The sequence below is a fragment of the Anastrepha ludens genome, chromosome X, assembly GCF_028408465.1.
Source record: "Anastrepha ludens isolate Willacy chromosome X, idAnaLude1.1, whole genome shotgun sequence".
In the NCBI taxonomy this organism is placed as follows: Eukaryota; Metazoa; Arthropoda; class Insecta; order Diptera; family Tephritidae; genus Anastrepha; species Anastrepha ludens.
The window spans coordinates 45,646,575-45,662,134 of NC_071503.1; the positions used below are offsets into that span (position 1 = coordinate 45,646,575).

Below are 15,560 nucleotides of genomic sequence, written 5' to 3' on the forward strand. Positions count from 1 at the left end.
TATCGTTCAAATGACTGCCACGACTGGCTTTACAGTAGGCCATTCGATCAACCCAATTTTTAAGCACATTTTCGATTGTTTGGGCTCCAATTTCATGAATGGCAACTTCGATTTCGTGTTTCAAAGCATCAATCGTCTCTGGATGGTTCGCATAGCATTTTTCCTTAACGGCTCCCCACAAAAAATAGTCCAACGGGCTTAAATCACAGCTCCGAGGCGGCCAATTGATACCGGAATTTCGGCTGATTATTCGGTTTGCAAAAACGGTAGCCAAAAGTTCGAGTGTAACTTTGGCAGTGTTACAAGTTGCACCGTCCTGTTGAAACCAAATGTCGTCCATGTCATCCTCTTCCATTTTTGGAAACAAAAACTCGTTGAGCATGTCACGTAACGCTCGCCATTTACTGTAACCGCGGCTCCTCGCTCATTTTCGAAAAAAACAAATGGCCCGATGATGCCGCCATACCAAAAACCACACCAAACAGTGACTCTTTGTGGATGCATTTGCTTCTCTACAGTAACGTGTGGATTTTCTGAGCCCCAAATCCGACAATTTTGCTTATTGACGTAGCCACCGATGTGAAAATCAGCTTCATCAGAAAAGATTTTTCGGTCAAAATGCTCTTCGGTCAAACGATTTCCTGCCCATCGAGCGAACGGAAAACGCATTGGATGGTCATTAGGCACGCACATTTTCGGCTACAGCAGCAATTTTTTCGGGTGTACGCACTGTAGGAGCACGTTCACGTGTTGTTTTATCCATTAACGATCCACTTTCACGAACACGATTAACAAATTGATCCACAAACTGTCTTGTTGGCAAATCCTTTTTTTGGAATTTTTTTTTCAAATTTCTCACAGTTTGAGTAGAAGACTCACCACTTTGGAAATAGATTTTCAATATTTCCCAATTTTGTTCAAGCGTATAGCGTCCCGTTTCGTAAATGTCAAACCTTTAAGTAAATTATGAACACATTTGACATGTCTTTTGTGTTACCATTCTCAAAAAAAATAGGTGGTTCAAAAAGCAAACGCTATCTGGCCCACTCTAAAGAAGGTTCGACATTCAGCACTGGGAACGACGAATCCTCCACTTTTGCAACTGAACTGCAACGGACTCACGAGCAAGATTGACGAAATAGTCGACTTCATGAGCCGGTTTGGAATTTAGATAGCTGCGGTCCTGGAGACAAAACTGCACGCTAGCTCCCCTGATTACCAGGGACGGCTACAATGGGCATAGAAAGGACCGCGAGCGAGACAACGGTGGTGGCCTAGCGTTCATAGTCCACCATTCAGTGCAGTATCGTCTCATCGATGTAGGCATCGACCGCAGGGACAGCGCCTTAGAATGTCAAGGTATAGCTGTCCGGTCAGGCGATGCCGAGCTCGAAATATACAATATTTACATACCCCCTTTCACCTGCTGCCCGGCACGATATCTCCCTGATATTGGTCAAGCCTGCCAAATGATCGTAGGGGACAGCTATTGGCAGAGCAGATAGACGATTCGACGTTCAGCACTGTAAACGACGACGCCCCCACTAGGGTAGTGGGCAATTGTAGCAGCTCGCCTGACATTACAATTGCTAGCGCAGGTCTGATAAATAGCATAACCTGGCGACCTATGCTATCGCTTGCATCAGACCACTTGCCCATTATCATCTCGATCGAGAAACTTGCCGACTTTGTTTCCGCGGATCACCGGTCATACATCAACTTTAACAAAGCTGATTGGACCAGATTCGCGGAATTTACTGAGGACATCTTCGCAACCCTACCCACTCCCACCAATGTGCGCACAGGCGAACGCGCATTCCGCAAGGCGATCACAGCAGCCGCGGCTAGCTTCATAACTGCTGGATGGATCCGGGACTTACGTCCCAATTTCCCAGCTGAAGCAGCTGTTCTGGCGAACGAGCGTGACCAGCTATGCCAGGCCGATTCCGGGGATCCCTGCATAAAGGACCTAAATGCGGAGATCCGGCAACTGGTAACCCAACACAAGCGGACCTAATAGGTAGAGCATCTGAAGTCCTGTAACTTCACCTCTGGTGTGAGCAAGCTCTGGTCCATCGTAAGGTCCCTGTCGAACCCGACGAAGCACAACGACAAGGTGGATATCGCCTTCAGCGGTCGTACTTCGTCGGATCCGAAGAGATGCGCGAGCCACTTTAGCCGGCAATTTATACTGCATCCTCCGGTCGACAGATCCAAACGTTGTGCCACCAGACGGTTGCACAAACTGCCATACAACAGTGCACCGCTTGCTTTCACCAGCGACGAGGTTCAGGGCGCTAGCAAACATATGAAACCATCCAAAGCCATTGGCCCTGACGGACTAAACATGCTGATGTTGAAAAAGCTGGGTCCATTGGGAGTAGACTTCCTCACCAAGGTCTTCAACCTGTCTATGGCCACTCTCATCATTCCTGATAAGTGGAAATTAGGGAGAGTTGTCCCACTACTGAAGCCTGGGAAACCCGCCAACCAAGAGGAGTCTTATCGTCCGATAACTCTCCTTTCCCCAGTAGTGAAGACGCTTAAAGCCGTTCTACTCCCACTCCTCACAGAACACCTGACTCTATCCTCACGCCAGCATGGTTTCGGAAGAGTGCACAGCAGCACCACGGCACTCACCGTCATAAACACTCAGGTAAAGCGTGGACTAAACCAAAACCGCCCCTGCGAGAGGACTGTCCTAGTAGCGCTAGACCTACAAAAGGCTTTCTATACAATCAGCCACGCCACGCTACTAGATGACATTTTACAGTCGACACTCCCGCCAGGACTGAAGAGGTGGACCGCGAACTACCTGAGTGGTCGTCACTCGTCGGTGATATTTCGAGACCAAACTTCAAAACAGAGAAAAATAAAGCAAGGAGTGCCGTAGGGTGGTGTCCTTTCACCCTTGCTTTTTAATTTCTATATTTCGAAACTCCCCCAGCCACCAGAGGGAGTCTCACTGGTCTCATGCGCCGACGACTACACGATAATGGCGTCGGGCAATGACATTGATGGCCTATGCACCAAAGTAAACGACTACCTCGCCCGCCGAGGCAGACGGTTCTACGTTACCGGACTCGGGTTTTTCCCGACCAAGGGCTGCCGCCCCAGTACACTAGCCCTGTCTAGTGTATCGTATATCACCCTACCCCTTACGTCACAGGAGCAACCTCTCGCACCAATCCTGCTCCAAATGGTGCTCCTCAGGGCTGGAGTCGAATCCAACCCTGGGCCAGAAGTATTCTACTGCTGCGTCTGCCACAAACGGCTTCACCCGAACTCCACCTCGGTTAGGTGTAATAAGTGCAACGGGTGGAGCCACCTTAAGACCTGTTCAGGCCTTAAGTCGCACAGGGAGTGGTCCACACGGTATGTGGCCACGTGTTGCTCCCGCCAGCAGGCGTCTGATACCTCCACGGCTACTACACCCCCTGATAGGCCGGCACTACCAACCGCCACCACAACCCACACCTCCACGGTGAGGAGCCTATCGGAGCAACACAACTCCCCTTCAACCCCTCCCCTCCCTTCCTGCTCCAACCCCAGTGCGGGGACAAACCAGCAGCTCCTGTTTATAGTCCACCACACCGTGCAGTATCGTCTCATCGAGGAAGGAATCGACCGCAGGGACAGCACCTTAGAATGTCAAGGCATAGCTGTCCGGTCAGGCGATTCCGAGCGCGAAATATTTAACATATATATACCCCCTGTCACCTGCTGCCCGGCAGAATATCACCCTGATATAGGTGCGCTCATCAGAGGTGAAAACCGATTCGTTGTAGGTGACTTTAATGCGCTTCACGATCTTTGGCATTCAAGTCTGCCAAATGATCGTAGGGGACAGCTATTGGCAGAGCAGATAGACGACTCGACATTCAGCACTGTGAACGACGACGCCCCCACCAGGGTAGTGGGCAATTGTAGCAGCTCGCCTGACCTAACAATAGCTAGCGCGGGTCTGATAAATAGCATAACGTGGCAACCTATGCTATCGCTTGCATCAAACCACTTGCCCATTATCGTCTCGATTGAGAGACCTGCCGACTTTGTTTCCGCGAATCACCGGTCCTATTTTAACTTTAAAAAAGCTAATTGGGCCGGCTTCACGGAATTCGCCGCTCTTCCCATCCCCACTGATGTGCGCGTGGGCGAACGCGCATTCCGCAAGGTGCTCACAGCTGCCGCGGCTCGCTTCATTCCTGCTGGAAGTTATAAGGACATTCGTCCTCATTTCCCAGCCGAAGAAGCCAGTTTAGCAAATGAGCGTGACCACCTATGCCAGGCCGATCCCGGGGATCCCCGCATAAGGGATCTCAATTTGGAGATCCGGCAACTGGTAAATCAACATAAGCGGATCAAATGGGTTGAGCAGCTGAAGTCCTGTAACCTCACCTCTGGGGTGAGTAAGCTCCGGTCCACCGTTAGGTCCCTGTCGAACCCGACAAAGCACAACGACAAGGTGGCTATCACCTTCAACGGCTGTACTTCGTCGGACCCGAAGAGATGCGCGAGCTATTTTAGCCTGCTTTTCATATTGCATCCTCCGGGCGACAGAACCAAACGTCGTGCTACCAGAAGGCTGCACAAACTGACGAACGACAGTGCGCCACTTACTTTCTCCGGTGATGAGGTTCAGGGGGCCATCAACAAGTTGAAATCATCGAAAGCCATTGGCCCTGACGGCTTAAACGCGCTGATGCTGAAGCATCTGGGACCTCTGGGAGTAGGATTCCTCACAAGGGTTTTCAATCTGTCCCTGGCCACTCTCATCATCCCTGACAAATAGAAAGCAGGGAGAGTGGTCCCACTACTGAAACCTGGGAAACCCGCCAACCAAGAGGAGTCTTATCGGCCGATAACTCTCCTTTCCCCAGTAGTGAAGACACTTGAAGCCCTCCTACTCCCACTCTACACGACACACCTGGCCCCAGCCCCACATCAGCACGGATTCCGACGAGTGCACAGCACCACCACTGCACTCACCGCCATAAACGCCCAGATAAATCGGGGGCTTAACCAAAACCGCCCTTGCGAGAGGACTGTCCTAGTAGCGTTGGACTTGAAACAGGCTTTCGATACAGTCAGCCATTCCACGCTACTAGATGATATTTATCAGTCGACACTCCCGCCAGGGCTGAAGAGGTGGTCCGCGAACTATCTGAGCGGTCGGCATTCGTCAGTGATATTTCGAGATCAAACTTCAAAGCAGAGAAAGATTAAGCAAGGCGTACCGCAGGGTGGTATCCTTTCTCCCTTGCTGTTCAATTTCTACATCTCGAAGCTCCCCCAACCACCAGCGGGAGTTTCCCTGATCTCATACGCTGACGATTGCACGATAATGGCGTCGAGCAGTGACATCGATGGCCTGTGTTCCAAAGTGAACAACTACCTCACCGACCTTTCTCGCTTTTTCACTGCGAGGAATCTCCAACTTTCCCCCACCAAGTCCACGGCGACCCTCTTTACCACCTGGTCAAAGGAGGTCAAGCTGTCCCTTAAGGTAAAAGTCGATGATACACCAATTCCGACGGTAAATAACCCCAAAATTTTGTGCAATTGCCACAAAAGTCCAAAATCGCAACAAGGTCCTCAAATCGCTTGCCGGCAGCAACTGGGGCAAAGACAAAAAACTGTTGCTATCGACATTTAAGGCAATTGGTCGGCCGGTTCTAAACTATGCTGCGCCTGTCTGGTCGCCTGGAACTAGTGATTCGCAGTGGTCAAATCTACAGACTTGTCAAAATACCGCCATTCGGACAGCGACCGGGTGCCTCCTGATGTCACCCATCCAACACCTTCATAACGAGGCACAAATGCTCCCAGTAGTGGAGCACAACAAACTGTTCAGCACACAGTTCCTGCTGGGGTGTTACCGCAGGTTTCACCCCTGCAGACACCTGCTTGAGCCTGAGCCGCCTCCCAGGCACGTCAGGAGACACCTCCTAGACTACGCTGACGAACTCCAGGACAAAACTGACCGAAACCTACTGGACCGGACAGTATTTAGACAGTCAATAAACGACATTCACCGGGAGACCGTTACCACCTTCATGAACTCCCGTCCTTTGAATGCCGTAATCGGAGTCCAACCACCACCTATCGCAGATGAAGAGCTCCAGCTTCCCAGTGAGACTCGCGTAACATTGGCACAATTACGTTCTGGATTCTGTAGCAGGTTAAACTCCTACATATCCAGAATCGACCCCGACATACCAAACACATGTCCGGCATGTGAAGGTACCCCGCACGACACTAACCACCTCTTCACATGCCCCCTCAAACCGACTCATCTAGCCCCCTCTCCCTCCGGACCCAACCTGTCGAAACAGCATGTTTCCTGGGACTACCCTTAGATGAGCTAGACGAAGACGAAAAATGATATGCCTACACTGACAGGGCTACCTACGCTGTTAACAAAAACAACAACAACAACAACAACAACAACAACAACAACGAGTGCACAGCACCACCACTGCACACACCGCCATAAACGCCCAGATAAATCGGGGGCTTAACCAAAACCGCCCCTGCGAGAGGACTGTCCTAGTAGCGTTGGACCTAAAGAAGGCTTTCGATACAGTCAGCCATTCCACGCTACTAGGTGATATTTATCAGTCGACACTCCCGCCAGGGCTGAAGAGGTGGTCCGCGAACTACCTGAGCGGTCGGCACTCGTCAGTGATTTTTCGCGACCAAATATCAAAGCAGAGGAACATTAAGCAACGTGTACCGCAGGGTGGTATCCTTTCTCCTTGCTGTTCAACTTCTACATCTCGAAGCTACCGCAACCACCAGAGGAAGTCTCCCTGGTCCCATACGCTGACGACTGCACGATAATGGCGTCGGGCAATGATATCGATGGCCTGTGTTCCAAAGTGAACAACTACCTCACCGACCTTTCTCGCTTTTTCACTGCGAGGAATCTCCAACTTTCCCCCACCAAGTCCACGGCGACCCTCTTTACCACCTGGTCAAAGGAGGTCAAGCTGTCCCTTAAGGTAAAAGTCGATGATACACCAATTCCGACGGTAAATAACCCCAAAATTTTGGGTGTAACCTTTGACAGCTTGCTGTCCTTCTCTGCGCATACACCCGCAATTGCCACAAAAGTCCAAAATCGCAACAAGGTCCTCAAATCGCTTGCCGGCAGCAACTGGGGCAAAGACAAAAAACTGTTGCTATCGACATTTAAGGCAATTGGTCGGCCGGTTCTAAACTATGCTGCGCCTGTCTGGTCGCCTGGAACTAGTGATTCGCAGTGGTCAAAGCTACAGACTTGTCAAAATACCGCCATTCGGACAGCGACCGGGTGCCTCCTGATGTCACCCATCCAACACCTACACAACGAGGCACAAATGCTGCATACACCTGCTTGAGCCTGAGCCGCCTCCCAGGCACGTCAGGAGACACCTCCTAGACTACGCTGACGAAATCCAGGACAAAACTGACCGAAACCTACTGGACCGGACAGTATTTAGACAGTCAATAAACGACATTCACCGGGAGGCCGTTACCACCTTCATGAACTCCCGTCCTATGAATGCCGTAATCGGAGTCCAACCACCACCTATCGCAGATGAAGAGCTCCAGCTTCCCCGTGAGACTCGTGTAACATTGGCACAATTACGTTCTGGATATTGTAGCAGGTTAAACTCCTACATATCCAGAATCGACCCCGACATACCAAACACATGTCCGGCATGTGAAGGTACCCCGCACGACACTAACCACCTCTTCACATGCCCCCTTAAACCGACTCATCTAACCCCCCTCTCCCTCTGGACCCAACCCGTCGAAACAGCATGTTTCCTGGGCCTACCCTTAGGTGAGCTAGACGAAGACGACCGATGATATACTTACACTGACAGGGCTAGCTATGCTGTTAAAAACAACAAACAACTACCTCGCCCGCCTTTCTCGCTTCTTCACTGCGAGAAACCTAAAACTTTCTCTTACTAACTCCACGGCGACCCTTTTTACCACCTGGATAAAGGAGATCAAGCTGCCACTTCAGGTATACGTCGATGATACCCCAATACCGACGATTAACAACCCCAGAATTTTGGGAGTCACTTTTGACAGCTTGCACACAACCGCGGTTGCAACGAGAGTACAGAATGGCAACGAGGTCCTCAAGTCGTTCGCCGGCAGCACTTGGGGCAAAGACAAAGAAATGTTGCTGTCGACTTTCAAAGCAATAGGCCGACCGGTTCTTAACTATGCTGCGCCTGTCTGGTCGCCTGGAACCAGTGATACGCAGTGGACCTGCCAAAATACTGCCATTAGGACCGCGACAGGATGTCTCCTGATGCCCCCAATTCAACACATGCATGACGAGGCTCACATGCTTCCTGTAAAGGAGCATAACACAATGCTCGGCAAGCAGTTTCTGCTAGGGTGTCACCGTAGGCCTCACCCACGCAGACACTGCTTGAGCCTGAGCCATCTCCCACGCACATCAGGAGACACTTCCTTAACTACGTGGAAGAGATCTCAGACAAAACAGACAGACCACTCCAGGATCAGACAGTCTACAGACAGACCATAAACGACATTCATCGGGAGACGCTTACCACCTTCTTAAGCTCCCGACCCCCGAATGCCGTTATCGGAGTCCAACCACCACCTATTGCAGACGAAGAGCCCCAGCTTCGAAGAGAGTCCCGCGTAACCTTGGCACAATTACGTTCTGGATTCTGTAGCAGGTTAAACTCCTACTTATCCAGAATCGACCCCGACATACTAAACATATGTCCGGCATATGAAGGCACCCCGCACGACACTAACCACCTTTTCACATACCCCATCAAACCCACTCATCTAACACCTCTCTCCCTCTGGACCCAACCAGTCGAAACAGCTAGTTTTCTGGGCCTACCGTTAGATGAGCTAGACGAAGACGGCCGGTGATTACACTACACTGACAGGGCGAAGATACTGCTACAACAACAACGAATCCTCCACAAGGGTAGTGGGAAGTTGCAGCACATCGCCTGGTATAACAATAGCTAGCGCTGGTCTGATAAATAGCATAACCTGGCGATCAATGCTATCGGATGCATCAGACCACTTGCCCATTATCGTCTCGATTGAGAAACCTGCCGACCTTGTTTCCGCGAATCACCCATCCTATATTAATTTTAACAAAGCTAATTGGGCCGGATTCGCGGAATTCACCGAGGACACCTTTGCCGTTATTCCCATCCCCACTGATGAGCGCGAAGGCGAACGCGCACTCCACAAAGTGCTCACGGGTGCTGCGGCCCGCTTCATCCCTGCTGGATCAGGGACATAACGAACGACAGTGTGCCTTTTGCTTTCTCCTGCGATAGGGTTCAGGGGGTCATCAACAAAATCAAATCATCTAACTCCATTGGCCCTGATGGACTAAACATACTGATGCTGGAACACCTGGGACCATTTGGAGTAGGATTTCTCACAAGGGTCTTCAATCTGTCCCATCATCATCCCTGATAAGTGGAAAGCAGGGACAGTTGCCCCACTACTGAAACCTGGGAAACCCGCCAACCAAGGTGATTCTTATCGCCTGATAACTCTCCTTTCCCCACTAGTGAGGACACTTGAAGCCCTCCTACTCCCACTCTTTATGAATCATCTGGTCCCAGCCCCACATCAGCATGGTTTCCGTCGAGTGCATAACACGGGCAGCAGGTGGCAGGGGGTATGTAGATATTATAAATTTCGATCTCGGCATCGCCTGACTGGACAGCTATACCTTGACATTCTAAGGTGCTGTCCCTGCGATCGATGCCTTCCTCGATGAGACGATACTGCACTGTGTGGTGAACTATGTACGCTAGGTCACCATCATTGTCTTGCTCGCGATCGTGTCTGTGCACGTTATAGCCATCCCTGGTGATCAGGGAGGACCTAGCGTTCAGCTTGGTTTGCTGGACCGCAGCTATTGGGATACTGTGTAGCCGTTAAGGCATCAGACGCCTGCTGGCGAGAGCAACACGTGCCCACACCATGTGGACCAATCCCTGAGGAGAATTATTTGGAGGCTGGGGTCGGTAGCCCTTGGTCGGGAAAAACCCGAGTCATTCCGGTCACGTAGAACCGGCTGCCATGGGAGTGAAGGTAGTCGCCTACGCTGATGGCGTCGAGATTCTAGCAACTTGTTTATTTACTTCTACTATTAGCGGCCGCCGTAGCCGAATAGGTTGGTGCGAGGCTACCGTTCGGATTTCAGAAAGAGAACATTGGTTCGAATCTCGATGAAATAACAGAATTAAGAAAAAGATGGCTCCGACTCCATGCACTACCCCTTCTTTTGTTTTGAGAGAAATATTACGAATTTTCCAATGAAATTCACAGGAGATGTTGATTTTGTGCTTATTTTGCTATAACTAGCACCAACACTATTCAGTTAATAATAGTTTTTAGGTTATTTGTTGATAAAATTTGTCTTTTACCTTCACCAAATTTTGATACAATAAGTGCACTTATCACATTTATTTGGCTGGAATTTAGAACAATGTATATTTTGGAATTTCTGGCAAACTATAATGTTTTTTTAATGAAACTTGGAGGAGATGTTAGTGAGGTGTTAAGGAACACTCTTTATAACTTTAAATTATTCGGGAAATAATAATTTTTTAATTATTTACATTCAAAATGCCCTCGGGAACTTCACTATAATTTGCCACATTACACTCAATATTTTTTAACATTTCACTAAAATTCACCAAATATACACTCCCACGCGTGTTTTTACCGATTTTTATGCTAATATTCTAATTATATCTATTAAAATTAAATGCAAATTCATTTGCCTATGCAATCACATTCCAATTTTAAGCGCGAACAAGAAGAAGATTGGAATTACAACAGTATGGTGTTGCCGGATGCCTGCAAATGAAAACAAAAATTAAGTACTTGAGTTTAGTGTTAATGATTTGAATGGGGGTTATTGTGCCTGCTTACTACATACACGCATATGACGTTTTAATTTTGGGTTCAATGGTTTTAACACGGAAAGGAGTTTTACGCAAAAATACTGTGGATTGCGTAGCCGGAGTTGAACTGATGAGGGTTATTTTTTTGAAGGGCGGCCAAAGGCCACGCGAAAAGGAGTTCTACGCAAAAATACTGTGGATTGCGTAGCCGGAGTTGGACTGATGAGGGTTAGTTTTTTGAGCGCGGCCGAAGGCCGCCCACGCGAAAAGGAATTCTACGCAAAAATACTGTGGATTGCGTAGCCGGAGTTGGACTGATGAGGGTTATTTTTTTGAAGCGCGGCCGAAGGCCGCCTACGCGATAAGGAGTTCCACTCAAAAATACTGTGTTAATTAATTTAATTTAATTTTAATTACTTTATTATTTTTTGTGATACGCTTAATATCATTGTTTTTAAGTTTAAATGAGATGTATGTTTTTATTTTCATAAATATTTCTCAACTTTAAATTACAGCAAAAAATACTGCAGTTTTCAATGAACCTTCCACTGAACATCCCTGCGTGCGAACTTCGTTTTCATTTCAGGTGTATGGCAACACCAACTTTTCGCTAAATTAGAGAACTTTAATATTAAATTACTTAAAAACTATAAGCCTCCGGCAGGTTCTGTTTTCAGTTTTAAGATGGGGATACACCCCTCTATCACCCCCTTTTTACCGTTTTTTCCAAAGCGATATACATTATACTAAATTTTAGCCATTAACAATTTAAATTGCATTTATAACTTGCAAACACTTGACGCGCCAGCTAAATTAACAATAACTGAAAAGTATGGCTGAATGAAGTGCTGCCAGAAGCAAAAAAAAAAAAAACAAATAGAATGCGATTGAAAAGGAAGCAACATAGGAACATAATTTCCACACACTCTTTTTTGTTAGAATAATGAGGGAATGGGGGTTTACAACCTCTAAGGTGTATATATTGAGTTCATAAATATATATAAATACAATATCGATATGATTTTTGAAATACAGTTCAGCTTCACGTAAAACTCCTATGTGCAGCGGAGACGGTGTTGCACTATTAAGGGTTATTTTTTTGAAGTGCGGCCGAAGGCCGCCTACGCAGAAAAAAGTTTTACACAAAAATACTGTGGACAGCATAGACGCTCTAGTATCCGGTTATTTTTTTTTTTTAATAAAATATATATATGTATATATATATATCATATATTCTCAATATAGTGAAAATTTGGAATAAAAAATCGCGCGATTTTTTTTTTCTTTTAATATATATATGTATATATATATATCATATATTCACAATATAGTGAAAATTTGGAATTAAAAATCGCGCGATTTTTTATTCCAAATTTTCGCCTGCGGCGCTATTTTTTTTCTTTTTTTTTTAAATATATATATGTATATATATATATCATATATTCATAATATAGTGGATCGTGCGATTTTTTATTCCAAATTTTCGCCTGCGGCGTTATTTTTTTCTTTTTTTTTTTAAATGTATATATGTATACAGTGCACTCGCGATAACTCGAACTAATTAAAACAGGCGCTGTTCGATTTATCGAATTTGTTCGACTTATCAATTGAGTGTGCTATGTTAAAAAAACAGTCATCGATATCGATTTTTTTCAATTAAATTTATTTATTTATTTACATATGGATATGAACATGAATATGTTTAAAATAATTAATTCGTTTCAATATTTTTCAACAAATATTTGGCAGTCTTTGTGTCAGTTACACAAAAAAAGTCAGCTTTAACAGAAAAGTTAGGCCGAAAAGAAAGTTGTAATGTGTGTTTGTCTTTTCTTGCCTGCAGCAATGTTGAATATGACTTTTTCACGCAGCAATTGAAGAGTGTTAACCTTTGCGGGGCTTACTTGTTCAGTTGTGGCCCACTGAATTACCTTATTGAAAGAGCTAACTGCCTCCTCAGATGATATCCGCTCACATGTCTCAGTTGTGTTGTTTAACTCAGACTCAGAATCACTAGATTCAATTATTACTTCTGTGTCGGTAAATTCGGCACCATCATTCCATTTGTTAACATCATAAAGCGTAAATTCGACCTGTAAATTATGTTTTTCAAGATGAGTCCATTTATTGGGTAATTCTTTTTTCTTTGGGACAGAAACCATTTGTATAAAGCGGCTTTCATTTTAGGAAACTCAGAAGCTTTTAAAGTTCTCCTCTTCCCAGGACCCAAAAACGTGTTGTTTACTGCTTTTAAAATTGCCTTGTCTTTCTTTTTTATAAGACTTATGGTGGACTTGGCTACCCCATATTCCTTCGCTAGAGATGTAACACTACATCCACGTTTAATTTTGTTAAGGACTTCAGCCCTCTCTTTTAATGTTAAACACTTCAACCTTTTACGATCCATTACTCACATGCACTGATACACTACAAATGACAAATTTAAAGCAATTTGGTCAATGCAAGATGTTGTTCCCAGAAAACTAACGGGATATTAACGTCGAAATATTCATATGGACAATACACTAGTATACATATAATTTATATACATATACTATTACATATGTATGTATGTACAAAATGTACATGTTTGAAAAGAATGTGTGTACAAATAAATTTGTTTTTAGCGCTTTAATATTGTTCGAGTTACAAACTAGTCAATAGGGAAAAAAATGTGTTCGAGTTAGCACGTCGTTCGACTTAGCGGCTATTCGAGTTACCGCGAGTGCACTGTATATATATATATATCATATATTCATATATTCATAATATGGTGAAAATTTTACGTATTTTTGTTTAAAATAAAATTTATGTATAAATATATATATCTATCAAATATTAATATATGATATTTTTTCAAATACAACATATATATGTATGAAATATTAATAAATAACTTTTTTTTTGTTTGAATACAAATCTAAATACACCCAGCAAATACAAATCTGTAAACTCAAAATGCATACAATCAAACATACTTCACTGAAAATCATTAATGCCTGATAAATATATACATATATCCATAAATATACCTATATGATATATACATGAATAGACGTATATAATATAAAAATAATTTGTAAAATTTTGTGTTCTTATTCATTTATTATCTTCTAAAATTGTTTATTTATACTATGTCTGGCAGCACTTCGGCTGGTTGTAGTAACCAAAATAGGAGGATTCTTGGTCAATTTTACAATTTTTAAAATCAAATAACTTAAAAACTACAAGTCGCCTACGAGTGAGGTTTTCACTTTTAGAAAGTAGAATACCCCCTCTATCCCACCCTTATTCCCTTTTTTTAAAACATACGGGGTAGGGGATGGGTATTTTCCCGAATGTACGAGACTTTTTTTACACTTTTTTACAAACCATATTTTTATATATGTATGAACATATTATGAACCAAGTATTTAAATATATGGACGAAAAATACACTACTTTTGTGTTTGGTAGGTTTATTGGTCCAAACCATTTAACATTTTCTCTGTGAGAAATGGGTTTTTACACAATTTTCAAACGGTACCAGATCTTTCTAGCGGGATTAGTAGGGAAATATGTGGCATTTGTTAAAGTTTGGACTTCCTACTTCTAGTGAGTGGGATTTCAAACAACTCTTTCACCTCCGCCCAACCCCACAAACTCATTGGGTAATTAAAGAAACAATCCCCAGAGAAACATTAATATTATTGCAAAGAAATATATTTCGTATCACTATGCACTTTAGCGAAGTATATTGTAGTACAGACCGTTTTGCGAAAATACTCTTACAGCTTTCGTAGTTTAACACTTAATATGTCGATTAGACGTTGATCGGCGTGCTTACGATATCACAGTGCCCTTTACACCATAGATGACTAGATGTGAAACTTATTCATTTTGAGAGAGAGCGCGCCCATGAGGACATTTCAAAACTTGGCAGCACTCACACATTATGGGATTTTGAACAGCTGATAGGCGAAATGGCAGACTGCCAGAAGAAACGCGCCAAAAATAACAGACGAAAACAGTTCGTTTTTGCTTAATGGAGAAATGACGTGTTAAAATGTTTATAATTATTTGTCTTAAAATTAATTCAATTGAAATGTAATAATTTGAATTTAAGTCAGTTTGTAGAATCCAAAGCTCGTTATATCCTTTCCGACTTCTACTTTTAATTAGTCTTATGTACATAATGTAATTTTATTGTGTGTTGGTTTATGTAAATTTGTATATACGTAAGTATTCTATGGTTGAAAAGCGTAGGTAAGGGAATTGAATTTGAGTTTGAGATATTTTACAAAAATTAAAGGTAATCTGCTTTAACTTATTGTGTTCGTTACTTGAGAATTTTTTTCTTCGTTACCCACTTTCTGTGTATAATTAAACAATCGCAATAAGTCATGTTTTTAATTATAACTTATGTTTTTCGGGTTCATAACTTTATTATTATTAAATTACTCATGTATATATTTTTAAAATAATTTCATTTACATAAAATTTTTTTAATTTTTGGCTTATTTATGTACATATTTCATACGGATTGTGCTTATTTATAATATATGTAGGTGTTTACGAGTGATATAAGGCTATTGGGCAACTGCACATTAAATACTAAAATCAATGGTGGTGTGGAAACTAAAAATTCCAGACCTT

At 44.3% G+C, this 15,560-nt stretch overlaps 1 protein-coding gene across 4 annotated transcripts in view; it reads right to left on the reverse strand.

The window, feature by feature from the left end:
* The window catches only part of LOC128869556 (ATP-binding cassette sub-family D member 1), a 297,248-nt gene extending 282,459 nt beyond the window's left edge, over positions 1-14,789 (reverse strand). For 3 of the 4 annotated variants that reach the window (XM_054112128.1, XM_054112130.1, XM_054112127.1), the window contains exon 1: positions 14,675-14,787. The gene's annotated coding sequence lies outside the window, so the exon portion shown is untranslated. Of the gene's footprint in view, positions 1-14,674 lie in introns of all 4 variants that reach the window. The other variant, XM_054112131.1, reaches the window with a different exon arrangement.
* Between the last annotated feature and the right edge of the window lie 771 nt (positions 14,790-15,560).